We start from the raw sequence: 18,113 nt of genomic DNA, 5'->3' as shown, positions 1-18,113 counted from the left end.
CACCCAGGCATCCCGAGGGTCATCTTTTTAATCTGATTCTTTATTCTGTGTAGTTCCTTAGTGCTATAGTTATTCTTCGTAGGGGAAAGATCTATCTCTTCAGTCCAAACTGCCTCACAGAAAACCAAGTAAGTATCTATGTCCTGTGCTATAGAAACGTCTAGTGCATTTCCAGATTACCCAATTTACCCAAGATTTCTTTCAACGTTAGAGCATCAGAAGCAAGTCTCCCTCTGACCTCTTGGTGTTTTCCATTTAGTTCTATAATTTAAAAATTTCTGAGACCATGGAACCCTACTAAGTTCAAAGATTCTGTTAGGCTTTGTTTGTTTTATATAGAAAGTAGACTATGAAGTAACACTACAACAGATTACATGGAAATAAAAGATTGAATTTTCTGCAGGGTTTCTCAAAGTGTGCAAATTATCATGCACTGAAGTGTGAGAACCATTAGTCTTTGACAACTTCTCCTCAATAATCTCTTTGAACATTTTTTTTTTAAAGGATTTATTTGTTTATTTTAGAGGCAGGAGAGGGGCAGAGGGAAAGGAAGAGAGAGAATCTCAAGCAGACTCTGCCCTGGTCATGGAGCCTGGTGTAGGGCTCCATCTTAGGACCCTGAGATCATGACCTGAGCCTAAACCGAGTTGGAAGCTCATCCAACGGAGCCACCCAGGCACCCCTGAACATTTGGTTTTTAAACTTGACCTTGCATCAGAATCACTTACAGGGTTTATAACACACTGATTATTAGGTCCGTTTTTTGAGTTTCTGATTCAGGACTCCTCGTGTGTAGCCAGACAATCTACATTTACTAATAAGTTCTCAACTGATCCTGGAGCTTCTCTTCTGGGGGCCATACTCCAAGAACCACAGTTCTGCTGTCTCATAACAACAGGAAACCTCTCATGAAGCTCCTCTTCCGTTAACAAAGATCACAACCCCTCCTTTTTTAAGTAGGCTTCAAGCCCAATGTAGGGCTTGAACTCACCACCCTGAAATTGAGAGTGACATGTTCTCCAGACTGAGTCAGCTGAGTGCCCCAAAGATTCCCACTGTAAATGCCCTGGAAATTGTGTTTTGAAAGAGCTATAAAATTGTTGTGGAGTCCATATATCTGTGTGTAGGACACAAAGACTACATCTGATGAAATGTGCATTCCTGTGAAATACCAAAGCCATTAGGGCAGTCCCAGGAAAATTAACCAGAGGGCACCCCACTGAAGACTCATACTCCTTCCAGACAAGCACCGATTTTTAGTAATTGCAAAATTAAGGTGGAAGCAATACTAGGAAAATGAGGGCTGAAAACCCCCTTCTGAATTTCAGATTTTGTTTAATAAAACGCTGCGGCAGCACAAAGCTGTAATCTGTTTCCGCATACCAATTTGTAGAGCACAAGATCACATCAGTGAGGAAACGCTGCATCTCCTTATCGGGAAAGACTAATTGGAAGCTACAATTAGCCGCGTAGTAAACGCCAGGAATTCTAAATCACAATCACAAAGTAGCCTTCATTTGGCACCCTAATATACGGGAGGGGGGCAGTGATGGTCACTGAGCAGAAGAGATGGGATTCTTTGTATGGAAAAATAGAGGCTCTTGCATATAAATGGGTATGTCTCAGTACATAGTTAATACTTTTTTTTTTCCTTGACTTATACACACATCACACTCAAATTCAAGATTGCTGAGGTGGGAGGTGAAGAAGGAAAAGTTAGCACTGTTGGAATGGCCGGTATGTTTAATGGGTTTGAAACTCTGGGTTCTGTTTTGCCTCTTTCTTCCATGAGACATGATTAAGATTCAGGCTCAGAGTGTGATTAGTAGGTCTCGAGGGTAATTTGAATTTCCTAGAACGATTTCATTATCCCAAGTCTTCCCTTGACCTCTGATCCTAAACAACCTTTGAAAGGTTTACTTCTTTGTGGGAAGGTATTGACTTTCCAGGATTCCCATGAACATTCTCACAAATGACTTTTTTACATCATTAGAATGCTACTCAATTTTTCATTTATTTGCTCACTCATGTATTCAGTAAACATTTGTGAAACACTCATTACATTTCTGCCATCATTCTGGGCCAATGAGAATGATTTCTGCCTCCGGGTCATCTCATCACCATATGTGGTGGTTAGTGTTGATACTTGTCTTTTTGTTTATATTCCTTTTTTAAAAAAAAATATTATTATGATTATTTTAAAGATTTTATTTATTTGACAGAGATCACAAGTAAAGGCAGAGAGGCAGGCAGAGAGAGAGGGGGAAGCAGCTCCCTGCTGAGCAAAGAGGCCGATGCGGGGCTCGATCCCAGGGCCCTGGGATCATGACCTGAGCCGAAGACAGAGGCTTTAACCCACTGAGCCACTGAGGCATCCCTTAAATTATTATTATTAAACACTACTTTCCTTATTGTGTATTTCTCATCAAACATATACAGTATTTTTTTTAAATGGTGCCTGAAGAGATAAAATTTTTCCTTTTCAAGTTGGAGAGAAATAATTTTAAAAGTGTTATTAATTTTCTGCTGCTAAAAATGACAACATCCACTCCCTTTCATAAAAGCTTTTCTTTGTTTTATCAAAAGTGTCAGCATCTGTTTTCTTTTTTTTTCCCACTCACCAATTTAAAATATTGAATGACTATTTTATGGTGAGCATTGTTCCAGATTTTGGGATCTATTATTGAAAAGGATTCCTGTCCCAGGGGAGATCACATCTTGATGGGGGAGAGAGACGATGCTAGAATAAATATGGAAATGATGTGGTATGTTAGAAGGTGATACCTGCCAAGAGAAGAAGGATATGTAAATGGGAGAGAGGTTGAGGGAGGTATATCGCATCGTGTAGATATGGGTATGTAGTTTCTCGTACTGTTCTTGAACAGAAGTTTTGACATGCCCATCACCCTGGAAGTAGAGATGAACCTTGAAATGTTATTTTTAGTATTGCAAAGTATACGTATCTTCAAATTTAGGGACTGTTTTATTTTATGATACATATTTAAATTGGACTTGCCCTAAAAATGATAGACCTTTTTTGGGACATATGTGTGAGGATCCAGCAGTCCAGTGAAGAATGTGAGCTCTTTCCTCACCTGGAGGAGAGACAGGTGAGAAGACCCCTGGATGGGTTTGGTAGGGTCCTGCTTGGACAGGGTGCCATGTCTTCTGTGATTCTGCATACAAGACCCCAGCACTCGAGAACGTGGGACTTTGGAAGCCTATCTCATCCTCTCTGTGGAAGTAGACATTAGACTTTTCTCTAAAAGGATGAAAAGTTCTTGGGAACCTGAGTGACTCAGTCGGTAAGTGACTGCCTTTGGCTCAGGTTATGATCTCAGGGGCCTGTGATCGAGCCCTGCATCAGGCGTCCTGCTCAGTGGGGAACGTGCTTCTCCCTCACCCTCACCTGCTTGTGTTCCCTCTCTCACTGTCTCTCTCTGTCAAATAAATAAATAAAATCTTAAAAAAAAAATAAAAAGATTTGAAATTCTTACTTTAATCAGGAAATGGGAAGGCCTTTTTGCGGGGGTGGGGGGAGGTAGGGCACTTTTCTTTCAGTGGTGCATTCACTTAGGGGTCTGCATTCTGAGGTTCAAGAATACCTTGTTTTATACTATGGTGATGTCTGGGCACAAATTTAAGTAACAGAATAGCAGAGTTTGTCTTTAATGGGAGAATCTATTTGTAACCAATAGCTAACACAATACTTAGATATTAAGCACCTGAAGCATCTCTTGAAGCTGGAGTATAATAACACTGACCATTATCCTTGTTCCTTGTTATGTTGTGGAACTTGTGACCTACACAATAAGACATGAAACAAAAATAAGTGCTGTAATTGCGGCCAAAAAGAATTATTACCTAAAAATGTCAAAATAATTTGCTGACAAATGATAATGAAAACACAACGGTTCAAAATCTGTGGGACACAACAAAGGCAGTCCTGAGAGGAAAATATATAGCGGTACAAGCCTTTCTCAAGAAACAAGAAAGGTCTCAGGTACACAACCTAACCCTACACCTAAAGGAGCTGGAGAAAGAACAAGAAAGAAACCCTAAACCCAGCAGGAGAAGAGAAATCATAAAAATCAGAGCAGAAATCAATGAAATAGAAACCAAAAAAACAATAGAACAAATCAATGAAACTAGGAGCTGGTTCTTTGAAAGAATTAATAAGATCGATAAACCATTGGCCAGACTTATCAAAAAGAAAAGAGAGAGGACCCAAATAAATAAAATCATGAATGAAAGAGGAGAGATCACAACTAATACCAAAGAAATACAGACAATTATAAGAACGTACTATGAGCAACTCTACGCCAACAAATTTGACAATCTGGAAGAAATGGATGCATTCCTAGAGACATATAAACTACCACAACTGAACCAGGAAGAAATAGAAAGCCTGAACAGACCCATAAGCAGTAAGGAGATTGAAACAGTCACCAAAAATCTCCAAACAAACAAAAGCCCAGGGCCAGATGGCTTCCCGGGGGAATTCTACCAAACATTTAAAGAAGAACTAATTCCTATTCTCCTGAAACTGTTCCAAAAAATAGAAATGGAAGGAAAACTTCCAAACTCATTTTATGAGGCCAGCATCACCTTGATCCCAAAACCAGACAAGGATCCCATCAAAAAAGAGAACTACAGACTAATACCCTTGATGAACACAGATGCAAAAATTCTCGCCACAATACTAGCCAATAGGATTCAACAGTACATTAAAAGGATTATTCCCCACGACCAAGTGGGATTTATTCCAGGGCTGCAAGGTTGGTTCAACATCCGCAAATCAATCAATGTGATACAACACATTAATAAAAGAAAGAACAAGAACCATATGATACTCTCCATAGATGCTGAAAAAGCATTTGACAAAGTACAGCATCCCTTCCTGATCAAAACTCTTCAAAGTGTAGGGATAGAGGGCACATACCTCAATATTATCAAAGCCATCTATGAAAAACCCACTGCAAATATCATTCTCAATGGAGAAAAACCGAAAGCTTTTCCGCTAAGGTCAGGAACACGGCAGGGATGTCCATTATCACCACTGCTATTCAACATAGTACTAGAAGTCCTAGCCTCAGCAATCAGACAACAAAAGGAAATTAAAGGCATCCATATCGGCAAAGAAAAAGTCAAACTATCACTCTTCGCAGATGATATGATACTATATGTGGAAAACCCAAAAGACTCCACTCCAAAACTGCTAGAACTTGTACAGGAATTCAGTAAAGTGTCAGGATATAAAATCAATGCCCAGAAATCAGTTGCATTTCTCTACACCAACAACAAGACAGAAGAAAGAGAAATTAAGGAGTCAATCCCATTTATAATTGCACCCAAAACTATAAGATATCTAGGAATAAACCTAACCAAAGAGGCTAAGAATCTATACTCAGAAAACTATAAAGTACTCATGAAAGAAATTGAGGAAGACCCAAAGAAACGGAAAAATGTTCCATGCTCCTGGATTGGAAGAATAAATATTGTGAAAATGTCTATGCTACCTAAAGCAATCTACACATTTAATGCAATTCCTATCAAAGTACCATCCATTTTTTTCAAAGAAATGGAACAAATAATCCTAAAATTTATATGGAACCAGAAAAGACCTCGAATAGCCAAAGCAATATTGAAAAAGAAAGCCAAAGTTGGTGGCATCACAATTCCGGACTTCAAGCTCTATTACAAAGCTGTCATCATCAAGACAGCATGGTACTGGCACAAAAACAGACACATAGATCAATGGAACAGAATAGAGAGCCCAGAAATAGACCCTCAACTCTATGGTCAACTAATCTTCGACAAAGCAGGAAAGAATGTCCAATGGAAAAAAGACAGCCTCTTCAATAAATGGTGTTGGGAAAATTGGACAGCCACATGCAGAAAAATGAAATTGGATCATTTCCTTATACCACACATGAAAATAGACTCAAAATGGATGAAGGATCTCAATGTGAGAAAGGAATCCATCAAAATCCTTGAGGAGAACACAGACAGCAACCTCTTCTACCTCAGCTGCAGCAACATCTTCCTAGGAACCTCGCCAAAGGCAAGGGAAGGAAGGGCAAAAATGAACTATTGGGATTTTATCAAGATCAAAAGCTTTTGCACAGCAAAGGAAACAGTTAACAAAACCAAGAGACAACTGACAGAATGGGAGAAGATATTTGCAAATGACATATCAGATAAAGGGCTAGTGTCCAAAATCTATAAAGAACTTAGCAAACTCAACACCCAAAGAACAAATAATCCAATCAAGAAATGGGCAGAGGACATGAACAGACATTTCTGCAAAGAAGACATCCAGATGGCGAACAGACACATGAAAAAGTGCTCCACATCACTCGGCATCAGGGAAATACAAATCAAAACCACAATGAGATACCACCTCACACCAGTCAGAATGGCTAAAATTAACAAGTCAGGAAATGACAGATGCTGGCAAGGATGCGGAGAAAGGGGAACCCTCCTACACTGTTGGTGGGAATGCAAGCTGGTGCAACCACTCTGGAAAACAGCATGGAGGTTCCTCAAAATGTTGAAAATAGAACTACCCTATGACCCAGCAATTGCCCTGCTGGGTATTTACCCTAAAGATACAAACGTAGTGATCCGAAGGGGCACGTGCACCCGAATGTTTATAGCAGCAATGTCTACAATAGCCAAACTATGGAAAGAACCTAGATGTCCATCAACAGACGAATGGATAAAGAAGAAGTGGTATATATACACAATGGAATACTATGCAGCCATCAAAAGAAATGAAATCTTGCCATTTGCGACGACGTGGATGGAACCAGAGGGTATCATGCTTAGCGAAATAAGTCAATCGGAGAAAGACAACTATCATATGATCTCCCTGATATGAGGGAGAGGAGATGCAACATGGGGGGTTAAGGGGGTAGGAGAAGAGTAAATGAAACAAGATGGAATTGGGAGGGAGACAAACCATAAGTGACTCTTAATCTCACAAAACAAACTGAGGGTTGATGGGGGGAGGGGGGTTGGGAGGGGGGGTGGGATTATGGACATTGGGGAGGGTATGTGCTATGGTGAGTGCTGTGAAGTGTGTAAACCTGGCGATTCACAGACCTGTACCCCTGGGGATAAAAATATATTATATGTTTATAAAAAATAAAATTAAAAAAATAATAATAAAAAAAATAATAATTTGCTGAAATATCTTCATACTTTGTAAGATTCAGCAAAGCGCCTGAATACAAGATGAATATACAAATATCTAGATAATTCCAAACATTATGTAGTTACACAGAGAGTGACAAAAAAAGAAATTTCATTGATCATAAAAATAAAACCTATAGATCTTCCAGGAATTGCCTGGAAGTATGTGCAATGTCTATACAGAAAGTAACAAAACTACTGCAAGAAATAATAATAATAATTTAAAAAACCTGGATAGATGAGGAGCCAAATGTTAGCTCAAGAGTAGACGAGTGATGTTGCTAAATGATGGAAATACATTCACTCATCTTACACTAACACGCAGGTTGAATGTAATTTACGTTCAGGATATTGCAAGGTAAAATTTACAGTACTTCTACAGTGCCCAGAAGAGTGCAGGGTACAAATGGAGAACTTAATTCAGGGCAAATAAGTTCTATTTCTGGGAGGCAGGAAATAAACAATAAAGTAGGTACATCTTATATGTTTGTACACTTGTGCCTTTTATAATCACTCTGTGAGATATCAGAATCCCCACTGCACAGAAAAGAACACCGGGACTTAGAGAAGTTGAATGCATTCTTGAACTCGGAACACTCACCAGATTACAGAAATGAGTGTATAAGTGTTCTTTCATTAGGGTACTGAAGGCAAGCACATCTTTAGTCTTGTAGATTTACTGCCTGTTTCATAGTGAACATGAGAGTTTTCTGAATGGTAGGTTTCTTTCTTCCCATAAGAATTGCATGCCAATCCAACACTGGTTACATTCCATAAAATGATAGCATCAAGTCAGGAGGAAGACAGCTGTAATATTCAATTGTCTGTAACCAATGTGTTAGGAGTCACCGTCTTTCATCCAGACAGTACAGTTGCATTTCTAAAATGACATCTATTACCACATTAGAGGCAACCCATAACAGTCGCTTATAGAATGTTTGTCTCAATTGTGGTTATTTAATGTCATTATACCAAATTTCAAAATGTTCCTACGGTAAACAGACACAGGGAAAGACTAGACGGGTAAGAGCTCATTTTCCAGTTCTAAGAAGCCAGTGCTTTATTTTCTCTCTCTTTTTTCCAGTTTGTTTTTTATTTTTAAAAGTCTCCAATTTCCTGGCCTTAGGAATTGCAGAGTCTCCACTGTAAAGGAAAGGTTTTCTTAAATTCTATTATTCATGCAGGTAAAAGTCAGTCAGCTTGAAAACAAATTCTTCAGTTATTTGCCACAACCCTGAAATGGCTAAGTTGTCACGCACATGTATTTTTTATGAACTTACTGTAAGGAGGAAAAATAAACACAGGACATTCGTATACATGCAAAGATATGTGTATGTTCCTCAGGTTACAACTTTATATTAAGTTCTGGCTCAGGGCAAATTTAAACAGCTGAGTTATAAACCCATGAATCAAGAGTTCAGACTGAAGATGCTGACAATAGATTCTTTTTTTTTTTTTAAAGATTTTATTTATTTATTTGACAGAGAGAAATCACAAGTAGGCAGAGAGGCAGGCAGAGAGAGAGGAGGAAGCAGGCTCCCTGCTGAGCAGAAAGCCCGATGTGGGGCTCGAACCCAGGACCTGGGATCATGACCTGAGCCGAAGGCAGCGGCTCAACCCACTGAGCCACCCAGGCGCCCCTGACAATAGATTCTTAACTCCAGCACTACCAGCGGCCATGACTGTCAAAAGGCAGCGACCTAAGCAGTTCAAAGGAGCTAGGGATTATTTTATTCCAAACTGTGGTTACATTTGCGGTTTCCAACTATTTGTTAGCTCCTTTTTTATAGGCACAGGGCACAGTTATAATGATATGCAAACAAAATAAAAAATAATTAGCAATATCTTTTATTGTTCTAATTTAACAATATTAAAACAACACAATATTGCTTTGGAAGAAAGTGGTAGAAGGCAAATGTTCTTAAACAGAAATTAAGTACCAGTATACTGGCATATTATTATCTACACAATTTGGCTAGGTTACTTTTTGTATCTCTGCTGCGGGGAAGCCCTGTATGCAGGGAGATAAAGAAATCTAGAAAGATGTCTGACATTTCCAGAACCGCTTTGACATGTGTAAGAGCTGAAGGCAGAAGTTCAAGTACATGAAGCCCGGTGCCCAGCGGGTGTTCAACACTTGTTGCTAGAGATTCAAGGTAGGTGAACAAATCAAAATACTGGCATACTTTCTTAGAAGAAGCCTTCAGAAAAACAGAAAAGTAACTCTAAATAATGACAAACGTGGCCTTCCCTTGTGGAGTCACAAATGTGTCACCAGCTGCCGCAAAAGAAAAAAAAAAAAAAGCTGGACAGAGTAAATGTGACAAACCCTAGAAGAATGATTGGATCTGGGTTCTGGGAACATTGGAGTTTATTATACTATTAATTCTGTTGTCTGTTTTTGAGATTTTTAATGATATGGTTTATTTTAAAAAGTCATCACTTCAAGAACGCATTGTGTGATGATCTCTTCACTTCATATGTGTTTGGGCACGGCCGCTTCAATGAGAGCTACAAATACTTTTAACAGAACATCCCCAATTTTTCATTGTACTTGAGTTTTACTGCATTGTATAATGCTTCGGGGATCTTTCTATAACTGCAATATTTTTGGAGCACCGGGGTTCCCTTCGTTTCCGTGACAGCCTACTCGAGGAAAAATACCTTGTTGGACTCCCATCCCTGAATGACCAACTGAGTCCCTTCTTCTGAGAGTGGCAAAATGACATGAAGCTGTTTACGTGCTTTGAAAGGAGCTTTAGAATACTACAGACATAGACTCACCTTGACTGTGAGCTGTGCAGAATAGTAAACCAACAGACAGATTTGAAGGAATCTTGGAGGAAAGGAGATTTGAAGATGTCTTCATAAACTAGGCAAAGCTACTGAAACCCCTATTTCACCTGGCATAATCTCTGTTTTTTTTTTTTTAAGATTTTATTTATTTATTTGACAGACAGAGATCACAAGTAGGCAGAGAGGCAGGCAGAGAGAGAAGGGGAAGCAGGCTCCCTGCTGAGCAGAGAGCCCGATGCGGAGCTCGATCCCAGGACCCTGGGATCATGACCAGAGCCGAAGGCAGAGGCTTTAACCTACTGAGCCACCCAGGTGCCCCCTCCTTCTGTTAACACACGGGATCATTATGCCTTGTCTCACTGAATCTCTTAAGCAGGCACCTGATTTGCTGGGCCCACTGGCCCACTTTGTTCCTGTCAAATCCATCTTATTGAGAAAGACTTCCGGGAATAACCAGGCATCTCACCATCTTCATTCTGTGTATCTGAACCCATGATCCTGTCTTCTAGATTGGAATTCCCCCTTTGTCCCCTTCCCAAACCCGCCTGACCCTTGGCAGTTTTTGCTACGCTTCTCCCTGAAGCACTGTCATACTCCAGCCTGCCCTTTCAGGAGTACTTTCACTTCTTGCCAGGGGGTAAACTCCAACAGAGCCCAACTAGTGGTACCCTATACAGAACAAGCCACTTAAAAAAAAGAGGAGGGGATAGTTATGGTGACTATTGCTGGTATATGTGTGTTAATTTCCACCTGGGTGGTCAGAGGGCGTTTAACCAGAAGGTTCACTGTGGACAGGTGCCTTCTCTAAGAGCCTCAAATCTCTTCAGAACTGATTTATACTGGAGTTTTAGAAATTTTTTTAAATAAAAGTTAAGAACTGCTTATCAATGGTGAAGTTAGTGGGTTGTTAATTAGCAAAAAGAGATCACTGAAATAGGCTCTCTTTGGCAAATTTAGTGGAACCCAAGATGTTGTAGAAACACCTTTAGATTCCCCTCTCTTTCCTAATGCAAGCATGAATACAAGTTAAAAATTCAGTTGGTACTTCAAGCTTGATTGTCAGTTAATCCTGTTCGTCACCAGGGATTTAGAAAAATTTGATCTCTAGACTCTAACAAACGATCACCAGCATCCTCCAGCTATAAAATGATCGCATTTGTTTTAGGTTTGTGGTTTTTTTTTTCCCCCCAGTACCAGAAAGGACATAGAGATCACCACTTTATTCAGGTTGCATAACATTTTGTGTCTACTTGCTAGTAAATCTAAGTGTCACAGAATTCAGTCAGGGACCTACTTTCATTATAATCTCAGAGAGGGGATGTGAGCAAGGGGCAGGAAACCTCATTTCCTGTAACCAAACACAGCTCCTCACCTCTACTATACTGGCTACGTCAGTTTATTACACGGTGCAATCCTCCCATACATATTTTATATATTTTCATAATTATATGTCTACCTACTTACCTACCTACCTACTAAGGTAATTTACTAAGGTAAACTTCTTGGTTTCCAAAACCTCCTTGCTCAGGAGATGGCAACCCATGGCCCATAGGCCAACTCTGGCCCACTGACTGTTTTTGTCAGTTAGGTTTTCTTGGAACACAGCCATGTTCATTCACTGACATTGTTTATGGCTATTTTCAGTCTGCACTGGTAGAGCTGAGTAGCTCTGATAGGGGCTATGACGGCCAGCAAAGCTAAAAATGTATTTACTTCCTGGCTCTAGACCCAAATATGTATGAACATTTCCCTACCAATTTTTGAATTTCCTGCTGGTTTTATCTCAAAAGACCTAAAGCTGTCAACATAGGAGAAAGCGAGTAAGGAAGAAGGCATGGTCCTATGTTAAAGCTGGGCGTGATGAGAAGGGAACAAGGGGGATCTCTAAGTATTCATACACAGACAGAGATGTTAGAATGAAGCAAAAAGAAGGCCCGATTTCCCTCTGAATGGACTCCCCCATTCTTCTGACTCTATTATGATTTAATTTTCAAGTCAGACCCCTAAAGCCACTCCTGAGCCTTACTTTGTGAAGGTCCAGGGGCAATTAAGATGTTTTGTTAGTTAATGATAAGAGGAGACAAAAACAATCCAACCTCTTGAAAGGGGGAACTGAAGCTAGAAGCCAAGTTGTTCTGCCTTCAGGAGGCCACCAATTGTCGCACATTGAGTATACCTAGGGAAGCTTCTTTCCTATGAACTTGTGATATACGGAGTGGTCTTCCATCTGCAAATTGCTTAGATGTGCTCAGACACTTTTAATACATCTGTTGCATTCTCCTGGATTTACTTTTTTCAACCTAAGTGACGGTTTACTTGGCAATGCCTCTTTAGGTATGTAATTCAACTTGAGCAAACACACACGGTTTACCCACACATCCACCTCCTGATTCTAGCTAAGTCCTTCTAGGTGTAGAAGATGTCCACAGCTAAAATTACTATGTGAACAAAGAGTAAAGAAGGGTCCAGGATGAGTAGGATCACTGCATTGAAGACGTAAACTTAATTCTTGATTTGTCACTGATTCAGAGAGTAAGGGCCAACAGAGTCCTTGGCCAAATACTGGCACCTGCAGAGTTGAATGTGTAATATTATTCCCCTATTTCAATGGTTTGGCCTCAAAGAGGAAGAAACCTTGCAGCTATGCTCATCTCACAGTATTGTACACACACACACACACACACACACACACATTTTATAAATGTAAACACAAGTATGAATGAAGTATTTAGATTGATTCACTCATGACAGGCATGCTGCTAGAAATATTATAAATCTACAGTAATGATTCTCACACATGTGGTCTCTTGACGCTTACAGTCTAGAGACTCAATTCTCAGGAAAATGAGAGGAAAAATTTTGGGCTCACCTTGGTTTTTCTACTCTTAAACTAACAAACTCAGGAGAAGAAAAACCAACCCTATGTCCATATTTTCTAACAGAGTTGCAGAATATAAGTATTTCCTGGGTTTTAGAACTCTTCAATATTGAATTAAAAATGGTTACAGTTAGGCTTTTCTTTCACTGTTAACAATATTTTGATTTTGCCTGTGTTTGTTACATTAATTGAACATTCACAAATTTATTTTAGGATCCCTTCAAGAGCTCAACTGCTGTGTTTTAGAAATTGTGATACAACCATATCTAATAATTTCCAGAAAAACAGATTGGTAGCAACGTTGACATTTACTTATTCATTCACTCACAAATAAGTTACTGTGTGCCCAGCTCTGTGCTGGGGCAGATATAAAGGAGAATTAAACATGAGGAGAAGGATGTTATAAACTAACTTACAATGACTGGAATGAGTCTCATCAGAGGGAAACCAAGGAGAACAAGGACATCTCATTCATAGTAATGAGGACTGGCTGATAGGATCTAAGATTGAATTCCTGACACAGGGAGTAATCAATATACAATGATGTGAAGTGGAATGTGCATCAAATAAGAAAGAATGTGTGAAATGTCTGAAGTGAACAATTCAGTGTGTGACTTGTTTGAATTCTGCAGGTAATAGGTGGAAGATATTTCAATTGATTTCAACCAACCATGATAGACCATGAAATAGGAAAAATATTTAAGTCAGCAAGGTTAAACAGATCCCCTGTGTCCCCCCTTGGGCAGTTACTTTATCTTTACAGTTATATAAATAATAATTTAATAAATTATTTTATTTAATAAATAAATTTGATAAAAATAACATAAATTTATTTTTACATATAAAATATAAACAACAAATTTAATAAATAAAATAAATATATAATTTATAATTACAATCTTTTATAAAAAAAGGACTTTGGGCATTTGTGTAGCATCACTTAGGTTATTTGTTATGGAAAAAAAGTGTAAAATTCTGCAAAAAGTGAATTTTCAGAAAAAGGTAAAATTATGACTGTCATAAAAACATAAGAAGGAATGTGTTAAAAATTTAATTCTATTTATTACTTAATGAGGGAACCAAGCAGATTTTATAATTGGCTCAAAAGAGAACCTTAAGGGGGCACCTGGGTGGCTCAGTGGGTTAGGCCTCTGCCTTCGGCTCAGGTCATGATCTCAGGGTCCTGGGATCGAGCCCCACATCAGGCTCTCTGCTCAGTGGGGAGCCTGCTTCCGCATCTCTCTGCCTGCCTCTCTGACTACTTGTGATCTCTTTCTCTGTGTCAAATAAATAAATAAAATCTTAAAAAAAAAAAAAAGAGAACCTTAAGAACAGAACTTAGAGATCAGAAGTTTTGCAACATATGTACAAATGCAGACCAAAACTGGTTTTGGAGGTATGGAGGGGGAAGTCAGTTGTGTTCTACAGGACATAATTTGCATGTCTATAGATAAGAATTACTCCCCCCCCCATATACTTAATTGTAAAATTGTTTCAGTTGGAATTACAATTCAATAACCCTGAGGAGTAACTTTTCCAGTCCAGTCAGTGCAAAGTGCTTCAGTGAAGCACATACTCCTTCCTACAACTCTAAGCATGGAACCATAATATTGCTTTTCCCCCCACAGTGGTTAAGGATCATTAAAAACAAACTGAACAGTCCATTCATAAAGTGAAAAAAATTCCAGACATTTAAAATGTCTTAAGTGTCTAATACAGAGCACTGGACATAAGCACTGGAAAATGTTTGTTGACTCTTGATTGCTATAGAAATGCTGTCATTAAATAAAAAATTCAGTCAAAAATAGGAGATACAACAACAGAATCTTATATAGCAATAAAAAAACAAGAAGACATGGATAATCTCACAAACAGAATACTGAACAAAAAAATCAGCTACATAAGAATACACACTGTATGTTTCCAATTATACAGAAGACAGAAACACACAGAAGTAATTCAGGATGTTATAGATTACGCTGAGGAGCACCCTAGCGGGTATAGTTAACTGGGAGTGAGCATGGGGGTACTTCTTGGGTATTGGCCCTGTTCTATTTCTAGAAATGGGTGCTGCCTCCATGAGCATATTTATTCTGAATTATGTATCTTTTTGCATGTATGTTAATACTTACATAAAACCATTATGAAAAAGGCATATATAATTACCCCTAAAAACAGCAACTAGGTATAACATTCTACTTACACTGAAGTTGTATAGGCACATCAGTATGAGTTTAAAAGCAATATGTTAATGATCTCTAAACAGCAGGAGGACAGGTATTTTTTACTTTTGTCTTTGTGCCTTAATTTAGACAACTTTATCTTTTTATACAATAAATCTGAATTTTATGTATTAAGAAAACCACAGGGATGCCTGTGTGGCTCAAGTCATGATCCCAGGGTCCTAGGATTGAGTTCCACACCGGGCTCCCTGCTCAGCAGAGGGTCTGCTTCTCCCTCTCCCATTTCCCCTCCCCTGTTCATGCTTTCTCAAATAAATAAATAAAAATCTTAAAAGAAAAAAAAAAGAAAAAGAAAACCACAATGTAGCTGTCATTAATTAGAAAGGATGTAGATTCCTTATCAGTGATGATATTAAACATTGGAATTATTAATCATAATAAATATCTCAATTGTATTAGTGATCTCCAGAGAAAAAGAACAAACACACTTATTACAAGGAATTGTCTGTGTGATTACAGAGGCTGAGAACTTTCACATCTGCAAGCTGGAGACCTGGAGAAGAAGGTAGGATAGTTCCCTTTCAAGTTTGAAGGCCTGAGGACCAGGATAGACAATGGTGTAATTCCCAGATCTAGGACAGAAGAAACCAGAAGTCCCAGCTCCAACAGTCATGCAGACTGAATTGAATTATCCCTTCCTCCACTGTTCTGTTCTTTTCAGACTCTGAATGGATTGCATGAAGCCCAGCTGCACTGGTGAGGGTAATCTTTACTCAGTCTACTGATTCAAATGCTAACCTCATCTGGAAATATCCTCCCAGACACATTCAGAATAACATACAACCAAATATCTGGGCACCCTGTGGCTAGGTCAAGTTGAAACATAAAATTAGCCATCACATCCATCTTGTTAAATTTACCTAATTAATTCTAATGAATGCCAGTGAATGTCTACAAAAAAATTAAAGAACCTTAGCTTAAGTATCACAGATAAGCTCATGGTGTTCTCCATTTTAAGGAGAGGTGATTAGTGTTCATCATTGTTGTGTAATGACAGTGGCTTCACGAAATCATTTCACCCAGAAACTAGTGCTTGGCATATTTCTTGACAATTCACAGTTTCTATTTTTTTTAATTAAAATTTCTTATTTTTTTATACAGTTTCTATTTTTAAACATTCACACACCCAGGCATACCTCAGAGATATCGTGGGTTTGGTTCTAGACCAACAACCCAAGTATCACAGTAAAGTGAGTCAAATGAATCTTTTGAGTTTCCAGTTCACATAAAAATCATGTTTACGTTATACTGTAGTCTGCAGTAACATTATACAAAAAAACTCCACAATGTACATACCTTAATTAAAAAATACTTTATCACTACAAATTGCTAACCATCATCTAGCAAGTCATTTTTTGCTAGAGGTCTTGCTTCCATGTGGAAGGCTGCTGATTGATCAAGGAGGTGGTTGCCGAAGGGCGGGTGGCTGTGCTAAGTTCTTCTTCTTCTTCTTTTTTTTTTTTTTTAGATTTTATTTATTTATTTGACAGAGAGAGAGAGGGAAAGAAAGAGATCACAAGTAGGCAGAGAGGCAGGCAGACAGAGAAGGAGAAGCAGGCTCCCTGCTGAGCAGAAAGCCTGATGCAGGGCTCGATCCCAGGACCCCGGGATCATGACCTGAGCCAAGGCAGAGGCTTAACCCATTGAGCCACCCAGGTGCCCCGGCTGTGCTAAGTTCTTAAGATGAGATGACAGTTAGGTTTGCCACATCAGTTGACTCTTCCTTTCTTGGTAGCATATGGTGCTGTTTAACACCAATGTAACATTTACCCACAGTTGAACTTCTCAAAATGGAGTTGGTCCTCTCAAACTCTGCTGCTGATTCATCAACTAAGTGTACATCATATTCTAAATCTTATGTTGTCCTTTCAGCAATCTTCATATCATCTTCACCAGGAGTAGATTCTATCTCAAGGAACCTCTTTCTTTGCTCATCCATAAGAACCACTCTTTATCCATTTAAGTTCTATCAGAAGATGACAACAATTCAGTTACATCTTCTGGCTCTACTGCTAATTCTAGTCTCTTGCTATTTCCACCACATCAGCACTGATTTCCTCCACCGAAGTCTTGAGTCATCCATGAGAGATAGATGAGAGATAGAATCAACTTCTTCCAACTCCTATGTATTTTGATATTTTGACCTCTTCCCATGAATCAACAATGTTCTTAATAGCACCTAGAATGATGAATCTTTTCCAGGAGGTTTTCAATTTACTTCCCCAGAGCCATTATAGGAATCTTCTCTATGGCAGTCATAGCCTTAGGAAATGTTACTTCTTAAATAATACACTCAAAAGTGGAAACCTTAACCGAGGGGCTGCAAAGATGGATGCTATGTTAGCAGACATGAAAAATAACATTAATCTCATTGTCCATCTCCATCAGAACTCTCACGTGTCTGGGTGCATTGTCTATAAGCAGTCATATTTGGAAAAGAATTTTTTTTTTTTCCTGAGTGTTAGGTCTCAACAGTGGGCTTAAACTATTCAGTAAACCATGTTGCAAACAGATGTGCTGTTATCTAGATTTTATTATTCCATTTATAAAACAGAATAGATTTAGCATAATTCTTAAGGCCCTAGGATTTTCAGAATGGTCAGTTAGCATTGGCTTCAACTTAATAATCATCAGCTGCCTCAGCCCCTAACAAGAGTCTCCATGCCTTTTGAAACATTGAAGCCAGGCACTGACTTCTCCCTAGCTATGAAAGTCCTAGATGGCATCTTCTTCTGACAGAGAAGAAAATATGTTGTTTGGTGTAGCCATCTTCATGAATGATCTTAGCTAGATCTTCTGGAGAACTTGCTGTAGCTTCAACATCAGTACTTGCGGTTTCCCCTCCCTCCCCTTTTCTTAAAAAAGTGAAACAAAACAAAACAAAAGATTTTATGTACTCTTTTGATACAGAGAGAGAGCACAAGCAGGGGGAGCAGTGGGCAGAGGCAGAAGCAGAATCCCTGCTCATGACCTGAGCAGAAGGCAGACACTTACTTAAC

Source organism: Enhydra lutris, unplaced genomic scaffold (genome assembly GCF_002288905.1).
Source record: "Enhydra lutris kenyoni isolate GAN:26980312 unplaced genomic scaffold, ASM228890v2 scaffoldscaffold19, whole genome shotgun sequence".
Classification (NCBI taxonomy): Eukaryota; Metazoa; Chordata; class Mammalia; order Carnivora; family Mustelidae; genus Enhydra; species Enhydra lutris.
The sequence above is the reverse complement of the archived record's forward strand: the minus strand, read 5'-3'. Positions refer to the sequence as shown.